Below are 18,294 nucleotides of genomic sequence, written 5' to 3'. Positions count from 1 at the left end.
AAAAAAAAAAAAATAAGAAACAACAAATTGTTAGAAATTATACACTAAATTATTGGATCGAAATAATTCGAAAATAGAAAATCAATTCACAAGCACTACTTCTCATATTCGATGGGAAACTCATTATTTTCCTAAATCATTTGCCCATATTACTCTACATACATACCTATGTACATATAATAATTCTGAGAAACAAAGATAAAACTTGCTTCCAATGATTTTACATAGTTTTGTATAATAGCTTTTTGAAATATTACATCGAAACAAACATAATGAGTATGTTGTATTGTTTAATTATTCTCCAGCCAAGAGTATATAAAATGAATGATATAGGCTACAAACAATTTACGAAACTGTACATAAGTCGAGTGCAATAAACAAAAAAGCAAAACAAAAAAAAAAAAAATAAAAAAACAAACAGAAACTAAAGTTTAATATTATATGAAACCAATTATTATACGGTATACCTATGATCTAATTAGATGGACAAATGAACGAGCTAATTGGAATAACGAGATGAACAAACCAAAATAACATGATATTGTAAAATTGTATATAAAATCTATAAACGCAAATAAAAACGAATATCAAATTGTAAAAAGAGCAAAGCAAATTTAACGGTTTTTGTCTATTCAAATGAATGGAGCTTTTAAAGCTTTTGAAAAGCGCGCAAAGCTTTTGTATTTTCATGGTTATGGTCACACTTAATGTGAATGAGATTAATTTATCGATTACTAGGATCTAGGGGTATTTTTTGTTTAAATAAGGGAATCGGTAATCGGATCTCTCGATTCTGGATGAATTTCCTGGAAAGGAAATATAAATTTTAAGGTAAATAAACCTGAGATTAAATAGTAAAGCACTAAGATTAAGCCAATACCATTCCAACATGATTATTTTTTTTATTTTAAATTTTTAACCAATCGAGAGATCGAATCTACAATTACATTGAATGATCAAAGAATCAAAACAACATTAAGCTTGAAATCAGTTAAAAGAAAGTAACTTTCTTTTGGAAATTGTCAGATAAGAATGATCAAATTCAACTAATTGCTTAATAAGGGGCCATAGCTATAACAAATTTTCAGATAATAGTCAGTTTTAAACGAAATAAAATATTCGTTTACTCTGATTATTTTTCAACTAGTATACGAATACTCACTTCATAGCATTTTTAAAAACTTTAAAGAAACGATGCCTGACTAATCCTAGAATTTGAACTAGAACTATCGACAACTACTAAGCCAATTAAGTGTGGTTTCACTTTGAATCGTCTCATTAATTTCATTTGGCTCTCTATTTAGCACTTTGATTTAATGAATGACATTTTCGTTGAACTATAAAATAATTAAGGAAATTGGACACATACAAGAAAGTTGGTCAAATTAATCATGTTCATTTAATTGTCAAAAAAAATATAATAATAATAATTGATTGGTTAGTAAATTGGAAAAGAACAAACTGCACAACATATTAATTAAATTTTCTAATTTTCAAGCATATTTTAATTAACATATGTATGTGTTTTTAATGTATGCCAACTCACACCAACACAAATAACTTTTAGTTCAGACATTCTCCTTCTATGTGCTCCATGGGATGCCATGTCAGCCACATGTTTTTTAATTTGAATTTTAATGTTATATTTAAGTTGATTTGCAATTAATTTGTTTCTCTTTCTTTCGCTTCTATGATATGCAAATTAAAAATGTAATAATTTCGAAAAAAAAAAACATGAAATTTAGAAAAACAAAAAAAATTATATGGAAATCTAATATTTTGTATGCCTTTGTTGGCATTTACATAAATGATTTTTAAACAGTTTTTGCCTTTTGCTTTCGCCCTCTCCCTGCATGTGAAGAGGTCAGAGATAGAACGAGAGGAAAGGAAAGTTGTCATGCTTTTTTTTTTTTTTTTTTTGGTTTGCCTTTTGGCACAAAATGAGAGTATAATTTACACACAAAAATGCATAAATCTCGCCAAAAAGCATCCACCCACTATGTAAACAAAAATAAAACTTCCTTTTGAACATGGATGGTTAATATGTATGCAGATGTGGTTTGATGTGGTTAAATTTTGTTTAAATGCGTGGTCTTAGAGGCCTCATAATTAGACCAAGCGCCAAAGCGGCTGGCGGTAAATACATTATCATCATTAAACCACTTGCTGCAATTATGGCGCTAATTGAATTTCTAAATGAATATAATGAGTCAACAAAACCAACAACAACAAGCATCAGGATGACCTATACACGACAAGCTAGCACATGGGTATTATAAAAATTTTAAAGTAAATCCCCATCAAATTGGTATACCCTCGAAAAATATAAGTAAGAGAGGTTGATATAAACTATAAATCTATTTGTTTTCTATATTATTAATAGTTGGAACTGTCTTACTATTTGTCTGTAAGGACATGGTTAATTCATTACAATTAGATGCCTGTTTAAAAGGAAAACCATCCACTTGACCGGACTAATACTCAAACAGAGAAGTACGACTAAGTTCATGTTTAATCCAAATTACTTTTTGTTGAATAGATATTAGATAATATCTTATATATGTCTTTTGCTTTTGATTTGACATGGGAACTAATATGCTTTTTTAATTAATAATGGTGGATATTCTAGCGTCCCGGCCATGATGGGTAAACCAAGATGAGAACAAGGACGATGTGCACAATCTCCTGTAATTAGGTTAAACACACACGTGGCTCCAAGTGGTCGAGTTGCACGTGTGTGTAGTTGTGTGCTGTGAGATAAAATTCTATGAAAATGAGGTGAGAAAATTAAATAAAGCAATAGGAAAGCAGCTACAGCAGCGCAACTGGCGGCTGGCATAAGAAGTAGAAAATGGGCGCGTAATTTCCACGTTTAACCGCATGATAGCGGAAAAAATTCTACAACCCATGGACACAAAACCACTTTTACATATGTATACAATATAAAAATGTATGTATGTATGTATGTATATACATACTTACATTAGCTAATGTGTATGTGGGTGTGGGTGTGGTGTCTAAATTACAATTACATGGTCCAACCGACCAAGTGGCCTTCTTTCTGTCCAGCAGCAGCAGCAGCAGGACATTTAAGCATATGGTGATATAATTATCCTGTTGCTTTGCTTACAGCTTGAGCTCGTTTTACCACAGACACATACATACATACATGCATACAAAGACACAATGTGTGTGCCCTACTTGAGAATGTTGCTTATCGCCATACTCATCAAGTTGGTGTTGTTGTTGGCCAAGTAAGAAAACTAGAGTGAGTAGGAGTGAGACAGATGAGTTTTCTTTATTACCTTTATAACCAATTGACTCTGTTGGGGGATAAAACAGAAGAAAAAAAAAACCAAACATAGTTGATTAATATCAAGGGTTAGATGTAGCAAAGGAGGAAGTCATTAGAGGCATGTGTTGGTTATATTAACAATATGAATTATGCATCATTTTTGTTTAATAACAATAATCCAATTACAAGTAACTAAAATACTGCTAATAATCATGACACTAAACTCAATCGATAAAAGTCAAACCCTTTCAAGAACTTTTTTTAATAAGCTTATTGAAATGAATTTAGTGTAACATTAATTTAGTTGTGATTTTAGTCTATAATGACATTTAATATTAGAATTCCAATAACAAGTTATTATCAAAGTCTTCTTAATTAAAATAGATCTTTTTGAAAATAAACTCTTCGTTTTTTTTTTTTTTTTTTTTTTTTTTGATTTCATGTAAGATTGATTGATCCCTGCTGTATATCTCAAAGGGAATTTCCGATTGAATATTTTCGTGTTGTATAGCCTACTTTTATGCGCCATCAAAGGGTATTCGTAGGTTTTTTTCTTTGCTTTCATTTCTGACTGAAATACCAAAAGGAAACTTGTTGCCTTAACTTTTAATTAAGCCAAGAGTTTTGTGTATATGTGTGAGTGTGTGTGTGTGCGTGTGTATGTGTGTTTTTCTGAGTTTGAGAATGGGAGGTTTCAGGAGGTTCCAAACTGGTGCGATTCTGTAATATGTTTATCTGTATATGTAGACGAGTAACGAGCAGCGTTTGGAGTGCGTGCAAAATTAACAAATAAGCGTATAAATTATGCCACAACACGGGTAACAAACACATACACATACACATACAAAAGTATGTGTGTATCCTGTATTGTGAAACAAGCAGAGGAATAAACGTAGAAATATGAGTAGCAACTGGTCAAAATGGCGTCGATGGCGACAAGCAGTACACAACAAGCTGTCACTCGATTGCTGTCCAACAGGCAGCAGCAACACCAACACCAAAAGCAGCAGGCAGATGGCTTCAGGCCATCAACTGGCTAGCTTCGAATTACAGTTACAGTGGCTTTAAAACGCACTGTTGTGTGTGTGCTCAAACGGGTGCGTGTGCCTTATTGTTGTTGCTTCTCAAACATGACACTTGCTTAGGCAACATGCATACAGACACCCACACTCCCACAACTACACCCACACACCCACCAAAAACGATACATGCAGAGCCAGTGCCGGTGCCAGAGAGGACAAACTGGGGGGCATTATTTCCGCCCCACAAAAACAAATGTTCATGCAAAAACTATTACAATATACCAGAAATACAAAACATTTTAGTTACTTTCTCTTTGAAGTCCGCCCCTGTTCACAGCAGGATCTGGAAATTTGCCACATGCCAAGACTTCAATACCTCTTTATAATTAAAGAATTGAAGTATTTTCACTGAATTTTTAAAGCAAGTAAATTATTTAAACAAAACGTATAATTATGGCAAACTATTGAGCATTTTTCTTTTCATTTATTTACTTTGTCATCCCTCAGTTTTAGCTACAGGGTATAATATGCTGTCCATTTCTAGATCTGTTGTGGGTCTCTCACGTGTCGTATGCGTGATATTGACAGCAAAACGAGCTGTGATGGGGCCATTAGAAAGAAGGGCCACACACACAAATGCACACATATATACAGACACACAAAGGCATGTACCTGGGGCCGACTTCAGCCCACTTGAAACCAGCTCCTAGCCCTGTCCTGGCATGCTGGCTCTTAGTCGCGGACTCGTTAACATAAAAGCATTTTATGCCAACTCAGTTTGGTTCATTGCGATAAGCAGGCGGCGGCACCACTCGGCGCTAGTCACTGGATTTATTGTTTATGTTTCCTCGGCCATCAACAGCACAAAAAAAAAAAAAGATAGACTGACAGAGAGAGCAAAAGGGAGAGAAAGATAGAGTTGTCCTATTTGGCCAGCATCTTCTGTGCTGGGCGTGAAGATTTTACGAGAATTGCACTGGCCAATGGCCAAACATACCTACATACTAAAGGATGAGTGCATAAACTGAACTAAGATGATCCCACAGAATGAAATGCTTGTACAACACGCAACAAAATATGTATAACCATTTCGTTTATTTTCCTTTCTTTTTTTTCTGTTTGTTTGTCTTTCTCGTTTTTGTTGGCTACTTTCCAACTGGACTTTCGCTAATTTCTACGTCCTTTTTCGGTTTGAGTTGGGTCGCTGTTGAAAAGGACTTTAAGAGACTTGTCTCTTTAAAAATATGATGGCAAAGGAATCTTCTACTCCTCTTTGACAGTGTCACTAAACAAATTTCATACATTAAAGCCATAAAGATGGGACCTTTTAATGTTTCCTTTAATCTTTCGTACGAGCCTTCATATGCGAACATGTTCAATACTCGAATGATTAAATTTTGAGTATTCCATATATTATATACGGATTGCCATATATTTCATTTGTTGACATCAAACTATGGATGAACTTTCATACCTTTTGTTCTTATTGGCTTTACTTTGTGCCTTTAACATGGACTTTGACACATCCACCGCTTGCCTTTCTTTCATAATTTACGAGCCCAAATGTTTCATTTCATGTTTTATGGCAAATAAATTATGCCATGCCCCTCTCTCAACAACGACAAAGGCGACTGGAAAAAAAAGAAACGAAAAAGGGAGCAGACACCACTCGGCAGCCAGCGACGCGGGGACTGGGGGAGATTGAGCTAAGCCAACGATAAGGACTTTTTGGTAACCAAACAAGAAAGATGCCAAAATAATGGAGGAACTGCAAAACGGATAGAGCTGAAATTTATGTGCGTTTATTGATTGCCGAGGATCTCTCAGCGAATTTATGTAAATTTCCCTTTTTGCTTCTTATTTTTTTTTTTTCTGAAGAACTTCAATGCGACTTTTATGAAGACAGAGTGCAGCTGAGTCTAAGGACAGGAAGCCAAAGCAATCTCCGTTGGCTTTCAAAAGGCAAAAAAAAAAAAAAAAAACGAAAGAAAACCGAAAAAAAAGGATTTCGGGCCATGCAGCCAATGAGCCTTAAAGACAGCACGCAAAGTGGGCTGTTACAAGTGACCAAGGACAAGGACAGAAACTAAATTGAAATTCGCAACTTTCGATGCATACACACACCGACACACCACACACAAACACACACACACACAAACAAAAAGCATGTGGTGGTAGCCATATATGCTCCAGCTTCTGTTCCAGTTTCAGCTTCTACTCTCATTCCTACTTCTGGGCCATATGTGGGTCATTTATATGCAAAAAGCATAAGCAAAGCTTACGATATGTTTCCTCTAATAAGCTAAAAAAAAAAAAAAAACTGTAGAAGGACCAGAACCTGCGACTCCTACCCAGCACGTATTCTGCCTCTCAGTCAGGTACTGTAATTTGGAAAGAGAACGCAACAAAAGAGACACACTTTGACAGAAAGAGAAAGAGAGAGAGAGTGAGGGAGTGAGAGAGGGAGGCAGACTATAAATATAATTTCAATAGAAAAAGTTTCCAATATAAGACCAAGTATTGTTCGTGACTTGTAAGCACTTGGTATGCACGATAGTTCTTCTTATTGTTACCATATTCCTATACAATTCAACTAAGATTTTCGTTTTCTTTTTTCTTACATGCAATTTACAACATAATATTTTTATTATTAAATTGCTCATGACTAAGAGGCAAAGGTTAACCCAAAACCAGGCATAGCCTTAAAATTACGAACAAAGACTTTGTCAAACATCAAAGGTAAATTTCATTTTCAGTCTTTCGAAAAATAAAAGCTAAAAGAGTTATACTTCTCTTACCAAGAACAAGTCTAACAGTTTAATTCAATTAAAAAATCTCAAAAAGCGTATAAAACAAAACCAATAACAAAACACACACACACACACACACTAAAAAAAAAACAGAGAAGAAAAAAAATGACGAAGGAAAAGAAAAATTGCTAACAGATGCATCATAAATTGCCAGCACTTGTTAAAAATGTACAACAACAAATTTGATTGACGGCAAAACTCAATTGGACGAAAGAAGGTGGGTGCGGGGGACATACGTTTGGTTTGGTCGGTTTGTTGTTTGGTCATCCAGTCACTCGCCCAATTGGTCGTTTGTTTGCTTAGTGGTGTGCGGCGGGAGCACAAGAAGACGTCTTACATTTAAACGTTTGAATGAGAATTTTGTTTTGTTTTTGTTAATTAAAAGCTAAAAATAAATTAACCAAAAAGATTCACAAAATATCAAAGAAGTTAAATTCGGCTATGCCGAAGTTTATATACCCTTGCAGTCCTTGACAATAATAATTTCACATGTTCAAAATTTCTTTTCTGCAACTCAATTCATTAATATACAAACAAAACAATTTTACTCTTCATACTATGTACAATTTGTTCTTCTTCTTCCCTCATTCCCTAAGCAAAGCAACGCACGCATACACATACAGTTTATATAGCGTTGCGTCTGTGTGTGTATGCATGTGCTCTGTTAACAGATGGTGACGTAGTAGGCAGCAAGCAGAGCTGCCGGCAGCGATTGAACCGATTTATATAGACTGTAACTTGTGTTCTATTTATCCGATCAGGGTCAAATTTTGGGATCTGAGATTTTATATCAAATTCTATTATATTGGTAAATTTCATGGGGATACTCCAATTTTTGCAAAAATTTTTGTTCCAGAGCTATATGATATAGTAGTCCGATCCCAAAGATTTTCATACTTTATCTCACCCGGGTAAAAAAAAAGCTCCCAAAAAAAAATTTCATCCCGATAGCTCTTAAGATGGCTGAGTAAAACGCGTACGCACCGACGGACAGACGGACAGACGGACAGACGGACAGACGGACAGACGGACAGACGGACAGACGGACAGACGGACATGGCTATATCGACTTAGCTTCTCATGCTGATCAAGAATATATATACTTTATGGGGTCGGAAACGTCTCCTTCTGTGCGTTACAAACATCTGACCAATTTTATAATACCCTCTGCAAGGGTATAAAAACATCAGTCGACAGAATCTATATATACAGTGTATATGTCTACATACATATGTATTTATAAGTAAAATCGGCAAAGGTCAGTGACGAGCCAAAGACGAAGAAATAAAAAAAAGACAAAAAAAATATAATCTAAATTTCCAACGAAAAATTTAGGTAGGATATAACATCATACATATATATATATAGTAAATAGTTGATGATATAGAATAAAGATCAAAACAGCAAAGCATTTTATGACAAATTTCAATAGCCTTGCAGGAGGGTCTTACATATTTTTGATCAGCTGCTTTACCTTGTGTTTGCAATAAAAAAACAATTTAATCTCTTATTCAGTTATATACAAATGCAAAAGAATGATTTTAGCTTTTACTAGTCCATTACACAACTCAAAAAAGGAATTTAAGACCGTTAATAGGACACCTTTATTTTAGTAATAAGCCTTCAACACAAAAGATTTTGTAGAAATGCCCATGAAACTCGATTACTTTCTTAAGTAATTCAATTAATAAGTATTGAGCAAACTTATGAAGACACTTTTCAAACGACTATTGACCATTGCGATAAACGATCTTAAGTAACAGGGAAGCGATTCAAATGTCGCGGTCATCAGCACTACGTTTCGATTATTCTCTCTCTGTCTCTCGCTCTGTGCCGCACTCTGTTATTTTCTCTTGTATGTATTTCGTTTAAAATCATTTTAAAATTTGCTGAAAGAATGAGCAAAATAGAAGATAAATATTGAGGCAAACATTAAGCCAAAACGTAAAATGACATAAACTTTGAGACTTTTACTGTGTAAATAGTCAAGAATAAACAAACACACACTTACTCTAACACATACAAACCCACACACTCGCACACAGATAGATACCGAGACAAATTAGCGTTGTGATTTAGCCTGCGACACGGCACCGTCATCGGGCACATGCGGCGTATGCGCAACGCGGATTTATTTTATAATGTCAACAGAGTTGGTTTTAAGGTTGAGTTGTCTGCCACTGTCGTAGCTGCCGTAACGGCTGATGTTCATACTCAAATTCATACCCATACCCATACCCATGCCCATGCCCATAGTCATATTCAAACCCATATCTATATGGGATTGCAAGTAAATAAATATAAAAAGAAACATACTCACACTCTAACACACACACGCAAACAGAGAGACACTGGCAACTTATGAATACTTAAGTTACACAATTTTACGTTGAATAAACGACAAGAGCAAGGGGTACGATGATAGATGGGGAAAGAGGTATAGAGGAAGGCAAGTAGATGGAGGGAAGGGCGAAGAGGCGACCAACACTACTTTACTTTACCTGGGCATCAAAATGTGTCATGTCATGTGCTTAAAAAAATACAACAAGAAAAAAAAGGGAAAGATGGAAAATATGTATATAAAAAAAAAAAGTGAGGAAACGTGCGCACTTCACACACACACCACACAACAACACACACAGACACACAAAAGTAGCGGGTAGTAGGCTGAGTAGATAAAGGGTGTGAGGAGTGTCGACTTGGCTTTAATAAATAAATCGAGCTGCCTCCTCAGGCTGCATCAGTTGGTTGGCTGTTGACAATGCCCTTGACTGCTTCTGATTTCCTGTGGCAATTCTCAAGGAAAGATAACACCACAGGGTGAGAAAGTGAGACAGTGAGAGGTAGAGTGAGAAGGAGCTAAAAAATTAACCAGAGAATGGGCCAAAACGGAAAAAGGGAGAATGGAGCATGTGTTAAGTGACTGATGAATAAGTAAGGAAGGCTAATAGCGATGATTGGATGAGATAAATTTTAACTTCCTATATATGTATTTGTAAATATATAATATATATGTATGTATATATACTTTTAAGTAGATGGCTTTTGGGCCGATTAGCTGATTTGTGGCATCAATCAATCAATCAATCAATCAAAACCAAGTATATACACATTTCCTCGGAAATTATATAAAATGTTGTCGTTTGATTTGATTTTTATAATTCTCATTTTATGTATTTCCATACATTATGGGAAATGTCAGGCCTACTTAAAATTATGACCAACTATTTGACAACTTCTTCCTCATACAACATAATTGGATTTTCAAATCTGCATGCTAATTAATCAAAATACCACATGCCACAGAATTTGTGCATTATACAGCATTCTAATCATCTGGAAGAGAATGGAATTTCTTATCCGATAAAGGAACACTTAATTACCCTGTATTTGTGGTCGATGCAGGACAAAGCTAGAGGTTGAAGAGCATCGACCACAAGTTGAGAGTCTCTAATGTTAATGGGAATTTCAAAATACAGCTCTAATTGATTTCATTTAGAACATGATGAACAAAAATTATATTTACTTACCAAAACTGCTGTGATCTGCAAAAGAAAATCAAATAATATTATTCAATCAATTGCAAGTAAAATTTATAATTTAACCATTACTAACAAATAAGTTAGAAAATCATTTTATTAAAATTTAATAATTAAATAATGTAACAAACTCTTGCTATTATAACTTATCTGCAAAGAGTCAACAGTAGCAAACAAAAAAAAAACACTCAAAACTCAAAACAATTCGCAAGCAATAAAACTCACTCAAAATTTTCACTCGATTTGTGAGCATTTCAAAAATTTATGCTTAAACTGATCGTTTTTTCATTTCAATAACATGCGATTTACACGTTATTCGATTTGAACATCTGTGAGTCTCGAAAGGAACAATTAATCAAGAATATACAAGGCAAGGGCAAAAATGAAACGAAACGAAAGACCATCTTTGAAAAATATCATGTATTTACATATCTAATGCAAGTGAATTAAATTGATAAATAAATCAATATGAAAAATCATTTTAAATTGGGATTAAAATCTGTATCGAAAATAGATTAAAAATTAAGTTTTAGTTTCAAAAAAAAGAGTTCAGCGGTATTTGAGACAACCTTTAAGCTCCAGCTGGGTTATTTCTTGGGGAGTGCTTGTTATGATTCCTAGAATTCTCTTGTGAATGTGAAGCAATAAATTCTAAAAATAATTTGAATTTCCTACAGCAGACTAACAAGGTTCACAATTTTGACAAGAAATGTGAATAAATAATTGTTTCCAGGGATAGACAAAGTTCAGTTAAAACAAAGAACAATTCTCTTGCTTGGGATATTAATTAATTGAGTGATATTGGTGACAGAGAAGCACTATTGACTCATTTCCAAAACACACTCGAAAAGTCCACGCCTCCTGTATCCATAGTTTGCAAATTTGACTCAAAACGTTTTGGAGTTGCAATCAAGAGAAAAATGCATCTTTTGTGCGTGTGTCGAACGATTTGAGTAACCCGAATGCTTATCAGCGGGCTAACCTGTTGGTTAGCCGAGTGGCTTTTTCTGGCAGCGCCGCTTCCACAGAGTTAGCGTCGACGTCGGCATACACGGCGTATGACAAATCGTTTTGAAAACGAAGGCAGCTACAGCACAGGCAACGGCAAGTAAACAGCGACTAACAACAGCTGCCGAGTCAGTCAGTCAGCCAACCAGCCAGATAGCCGATGTTGAGTGCTCCGGCACCATCCAGTTGCTTGTGTTTCTTCGTTGAGGTTGGACGCGTAGCGGCAACGACAAAAATCTATCTAGAAGATACAACTACTTAGGACGACAACCAAAACGGAAAGATACAAAACAAAGGTTCTTTGAATGATAACAGAAGAGTTGTTTCTTTGATTGTTTGTTTTTTTGCAATTGTTTCTTTTCGGCGTATTAAATGTTTGAATGTCCCGCTGTGTGTATGATTGTGTGTGTGTGTGTGTGTGTGCGAGTGTGTGTGTGCGTATGGAATGCGTGAAAAGTGAGGATCAGGGGGAGACCAAACAAGTGCCGGAACGTGCTCAAGTGTCAACATCCTTGCGGTTTCCTTCAAAGCAAGAGATGCCCAACGAGGAAACAAAAAAATAAAAGAAGGAAACCAAAAATATAACGCAAAAAAAATAAATGAAATAAAAAACAAACGAATATACGGCAAAAACTTTTCTCCTTTCACTTTGTTTGTTGTTTTTGTTAATTCGTTTTTTTTTTTTTTTTTGTTGTTGTCTGAATTTGAAACAACAATGATATTTAAGTGCCAGTGAAGTGAAAAGTTGAACTTAAAATTTAATCAATTGCCAGAAGGTGGGTAATACAAAAAACACAAAAAAACAAAGAAAAACAACAACAAATTTGTTAATAAGTTCGACATGGTATGTTTTTTTTTTTTTTTTGTTTGTTCCTTTTACTTTCTTTATACATATATATTTTTTTCTTGCCGGTTTTGCTTATTTCGTATTTTTTGGGACAAAGACCCAAAGAAGCTATATGGGGGCTATAGATTACATTCGAAATAACAAATTGAATTCTAGGCAACTTTTTGGCTGTTCCGCCGACTCTTTTGTTGTGCTTGCGCGTTTAAGCAAAAAGTTTTTCGTGTGTCCCCCAAAGCAAACTCCAACACCGCTCCACCCGCCCAAAAAAAAAAAAAAAATAATAAAAATAAAAAGAAACAACAACAAATAAGTTAGCGATAAGAAAGAGACCAAGAACGAGAACGAAGGGAATTAAAAAGAGGATTCCTTCAAAGGCAATAAGACAACTCAGTTGACTTGAGTTGAAGTTTACTTTACTTTAATGGTCCTAAGCACAATGCCTTGATCGTGACTTTACCTTAATTAAAAATGCAAATACACAATGTTAATTTTAATTGAAACGTCTGCTTTCCTCACTTGGCCTCTACAATAGCGGCAAGCCCCTTCCAGCTCTCACTTTCTTCTTCCTTCTATCTTGCTTAGACTGCATTTGGATCTATTGATTTTAATTGAACTCAACGAACAATGGAAAACAACAAAACTGTCATCAATTTGACGATTTGTTTATTTAGCATTGCAGTTAAATTTATCACATAAATTAGTTTCTATGCAAATAAATCATAGATGAATAGAAATCGTAAGTTAATAACCTTTGATCTAATTCTTCGAATAGTGGAACTGAAAGCCAAGCTAAGGTCTTGCTCTTGCTCAAGCCGACAAACAAGAGTTTAAATAATTTTAAAAAAACTTAAGACTTAAGAACTTAAGCCAAATATAATCTTTAATCTTTAAATCAGTTTAAAAACAAATTAACTCTAGATGGATACATTTCTTCCATTCTTTCTGTCAATATTAATAATCCTTTAAAGCAACTAATATATATGTAAGTTATTTAGAGAATTTAAGTTAAAATTCTGGATTTAAAGTTTTGGTTTCTGTTTACCAAATAGTTTTGATTTTAGCTCGACTTTTCGTTTTCCTTCTAACTACTTCTTGTTTCCTTTTAAATAATAACTTGTGAACAATGTTTTATTGTCTTTCTAGCAAGAATCCATAATAAAATATTCTTAAAGCTGCCTCTCCTCATTAAGGCAAAGTCTTTGAAGAATAATACTCTTTACGTTTTTATAAACCCGAAAATGCGCTTAAATTTAGAAATCAAACACTTTTGTTTGTTTATTTTATTGAATTTATTTTGGGTTTTGTTATTTATTATTTTTGTTTGCCTAACAATGATTTAAAATTTGTTTCGTGAATCTCGCCTTTAAATTGAATTGTCTCTCTCTCTCGCTTCGATTAAATCAATCTATTTTCAATTAGTTACTATTTCATTCGTTTTAGTTAAAGCAATTTGTTGGATTTTTGTTTGTTTGATTTCAAGCACTTAAATTTTATTCCATACCAGTTGTGTAGTAGTTTAAATTAACGATAACCAAAATTTATTTAAAGCAGCTTGAACAGATTTGCTTTGCTCCAAAAAAGGCTTAGTCATTCTTTGACAAAAAAAAAAAAAAAAAAAAAGCACATGTATGTATATAGAGTAGATTATCCTTGAATCCTTTTCAAATGCCCACATGATAAATTTTCAACTGTCATGGCGTATACGTGATAAAATTTAACACTATTCCAAAAAAAAAAAAAAAAGGAATGGAGAAAGAAGAAAAAGTATGAATACAAGCAACATCGTTTTCAATTTCAATCTCGAAACGCATTTCAATTTGCATATTAACACACCCACGCATTGAAGAAGCAGGAAGAAAGTGGGCTAAATGGGGAAATGGGTTGTCGCCATCATCAACGACGACATCGCCGTCAGCCTTGATGGCCAGCGAAATTGTAAAATGGCCACTAAACGCTGGTTAACCAGGTCACCCGTACACATACACACATAGCAACCCAAAAAAGATGTCCACAGCTCAAGCTAAAAAGATAGCTAAGTGAAATGGCTATGGCATCAGTCGATTAAGAAGATCCACCCTCCCTACCTCCGTTGCTCTAACACTCTGATTTTACCTGATTTCCATTTGCATTTAAATCAACATGGTTCCATCAACTAGAATTGGCTGAGGGTAAGGGTGGCAAAGGCAAAATGGAAAGCAACTTAAATGACAACAACATTGCAGAAAATTTCATGCTGCGATTGTTGTTTTTCTATCTTGGTTTTGCCTATACCCATTAATGATAACAAAAACCGCCTCGAAAACCCGGTGCAGCAAACGATTGCCAGGTAAACTATAGCATACTTATTGGGGCTGAAAAAACGGGTATCAACTATTCGTTGACTTCGTTTGTTGTTTATCAGTTGCGTATGTTCTGTTCCATTCTGTTCTGCTCTGAATACTTTTTTTTTTATTGCTTTTGCCATTTTTATTGGTTACTAAGTTTTGCATAAATTATGCCAAAGTCTGTGGGGTTGATAGGGAAATAACTGTAGGAGAAGAAAAAACCCCAGGCCAGCTGCTTGAATTTATTTGATTTCTCACCGTAAGCAGCGATGTCGGTGCGTATTTTTTGTTGTCGTGGTCGTTGTTGTTGTTGTTGTTGTTGTTGTTGTTGTTATCGACGGTGTGGGGCAAGTCACATACATAGGTCGCAGGTGACATTTTTATGGCCAATCTGAGTATAAAGAAAACTGTGGCAGAAAACTCAGACCACGATGTGGCAATAAAACGATTGCTTGGCTCAAGGACAAGCAGCAGTTAGTCCTTGCCAACAGCTGCTATTTCGACGACGACTACTACTGCTGCTGCTGCTGTCCCTACAAAGTAATCTCTGTTTGATTTCGTGTTTGTTGTGTGTGTGTGTGGACAGGCATCCTTTTGACAGGCAGCCATCATACGATTGCGGCAAGGATTTGAGAAAATTTCTCTAGAGACAACCAACCTACATGAATGAACTCTTCGGCTCTATAGTAGATGCCTTTTCAATTTGTCCATCGTCATGGGTTTCCTTGTGGTTTGGTATTTTATGTCTGAGGCCCCCCACTCACTAAAAACGGTTTATGCTACAAATATTCAATAATTCATGGCCAACGCCACGAAAGAAGATGGAGATGGAGACTAGCAGGCAGGCTCACTGGAGAAAACGGCTAATGCATCCAAAAAGTTAATTACTTTTCAATTAAACGACAGACGAACCGAACCGCTGGTCATAAAACTTTTCAGCGATGCCATGAGGTCATGGTAAGAAGCTAAATTGAAAAGGGTATTTTCAAAATCAAATCACATTTTCTCCCCCCTTTGGGCAACAAATGCTTTTCAAAGGCTCACTGTTGAAATTTATGAACTTAAAGATTGATTTGTCTACAAGTTTTGCAAGTCTATGTATTTCAGTTTAATCAGAGCAAACGTGCAAATTTTTCTATTTTTTTTGCCTGTAGAGTATATTGAATTCATTATCATATCCCTTGATGATTCGCCATCAAACTTTTTGTTGCTTGCCGAATTTGGCCCTTGGTTATGGCCACCGACGGCAGCAGCGTCATCATTGTCATAGTCATCGTCCTAGTGGTCGTCCTCTCATCGTCCCATCATTACCATCGTCATCGTCATTGTAATGATCATTGTGTTTAGGACGACCAACCGCAACGCGGTTCAAATATCATTAAAATGCAAAAATTGATGAGCATCATGAGGTGAAAACCAGGTGAAGTTGAAATAGTAGCACAAGCAAAGGGGGGGGCACGTTTGGCACGATGGTCTATGTGCCTCCAGCTGGGGAATATACACAGTCAGAAAGAGGGAGAGAAAGAGATTGGGAGGGAGAGCACTTCGGTTCATTCGCGGTTGTCCGCCTTGAAGTGAACATTTAATTAATTTGGTTTTTCCTCTACTACTCTCGCTCGCCCTTTTTTTTTTTTTTTTTTTTGCTGTTAGCCCGTATAGCTGGGTTGCTGATTAAAACGCCATTTACAAACAATGTTTTGTAGACTTTTAGCAAGCATTTAAGTCAAATTTAAGGGAATCGCTCATTAATTTCCCCTAGAAACAAATGAGTATATTGTGTGCGCATAGTTGGTAAGTGAGACGACAGACAAGACAAATGGATACGCAATGGAATTTGAATGGGATTTGTGTAATGGAAGGAAAAAGTCAAGATTTTGCATTTGCAGTTATCCTTGAGCATCTCATATTGAGGCAAGTAGTTTGAGTTCTTAACTCTACTTCATCTCGCTAGCGACACATAAAGAAACAATTTCATATTATGGTCCGCCTGTGGCCCAAGAGATAAGAGTGAGCCATGAGCAGCTGTTGGCCACTTGATGACTTGCTCACACAAAACTCGGCCCACAAAAACAAAAAAAAAAAAAAAAAAAAACAAACCAACCAACGAACGAAAGAGATTTGTGTGTGGGTTAAATGCTTGAACAAAATTTTCTCTTTATAAGCCATTCAAAACCGCTGTGGAAACTGTTGAGAAATGTTGAATTAGTATATTGCTGCAGCCACAGTTGTCATGGACTTGGTTTTCATTTGCTTTTCCTCGCATCCTCCTTGCAATATAAAAAAAAAAAGTAATAACCAAAACCGCCAGCCAAAGTAAAAATAAAAATGCCAAGGACATTGGTTGAACTTTCAAGTGGAAAGTGGAAACGGCGACATGTGCATGTGCCCTTAGAGCAAAGAGTGAACAAATGGAATGAATATGGTGGACTCATCACAGAAGATACTTGCTTGTGGGGGGTTTATTTCTATGCCCACTGCTGTTACTGAGCTCGCTGCTTTTTAGCCACTTCCAACATTTGCATAACCATGGGCAATAAATAATTTCCATTTAACAAATCATGAAGAACTCTTAACCAGCCCCACCTGTTTCTCTTATTAAAATTCATTTGCTCAAGTCTTTGGTGATTTATAATGTGGAATGGTTTCTATTCTAGTCAAGCCTTTTCAAGTCTTTACCAATTTAAATTGGCTAAAAACATAACACACACACACACCCCTCCAACGTTAATGTTTGAGGCCAATTTTAAAGCAAAAATCTCCATGCTTGACTGCCCACAACTGTCGTCTCCTTTGCTTTTCTTCTCAGCCTCTTTCTATGATGCCTTGGCCCCATCAGTTAAATGGTGTCCCTTATTATGACTTGGGTTTTTGTCTTCAATGTCATTTCACTGGGCAAGGGCCAAAAGGAAAGTGAAGACATTTTCACAGTGCATTGCCTTTTTTGATAAGAAAAAAAGAAAAATAGAAAAGGTTTCACAGGCAAACGAGACATATATGGTAGATAACGAGCAGAGGAAGTGAGGGGCAGTTAAGTGAGGGGCTAAGAAATACCATCAGAGAGAAAAAGAGAGAGAGGGAGACATGTAAGTCGAGTGAAATTTATGAAGCCATTGTCTCCTGCTTAACCGCAAAATGAGAGCAATGCAATGGCAAAGCTGCAGCAAATGGTCAATTAATTATGGTCACTGGCCCTTGAACTGTTCAACATATACACACACACACACACGCACACAAACACACACACATTCAGACAGAGTGCAGTTCTTAAAGCATCAGTTTACTAAGTTAAAGATAGACGACATTCTAACATTTTTCGCAATAAAATTCATTGATTTTCACATTGAATAGAAGAAGGGACTGGGTAAAAAGTTTAGTTGTATTAATATTGGTTTTTCTCCTCCATTCATGAACATGACAGTTTGAGCAAACAAATGGCGTCAAAGGATGTA

General features: G+C 35.5%; 2 protein-coding genes across 2 annotated transcripts in view; one reads left to right on the top strand and one right to left on the bottom strand.

The window, feature by feature from the left end:
• LOC137579259 (ADP-dependent glucokinase) overlaps window positions 1-18,294 on the bottom strand; it is an 84,647-nt gene that overhangs the window by 28,660 nt on the left and 37,693 nt on the right. Inside the window, exon 2 of the mRNA XM_068292970.1 lies at window positions 10,658-10,672. The gene's annotated coding sequence lies outside the window, so the exon portion shown is untranslated. The remainder of the gene's footprint in view (window positions 1-10,657; window positions 10,673-18,294) is intronic.
• sNPF-R (short neuropeptide F receptor) overlaps window positions 11,889-18,294 on the top strand; it is a 38,258-nt gene continuing 31,852 nt past the window's right edge. Inside the window, exon 1 of the mRNA XM_068292511.1 lies at window positions 11,889-11,970. The gene's annotated coding sequence lies outside the window, so the exon portion shown is untranslated. The remainder of the gene's footprint in view (window positions 11,971-18,294) is intronic.

Source organism: Drosophila tropicalis, unplaced genomic scaffold (genome assembly GCF_018151085.1).
Source record: "Drosophila tropicalis isolate 14030-0801.00 unplaced genomic scaffold, ASM1815108v1 contig_694, whole genome shotgun sequence".
Taxonomy (NCBI): Eukaryota; Metazoa; Arthropoda; class Insecta; order Diptera; family Drosophilidae; genus Drosophila; species Drosophila tropicalis.
Note: the sequence above shows the minus strand (reverse complement) of the source record. Positions and strands in the feature narration are given on the sequence as shown.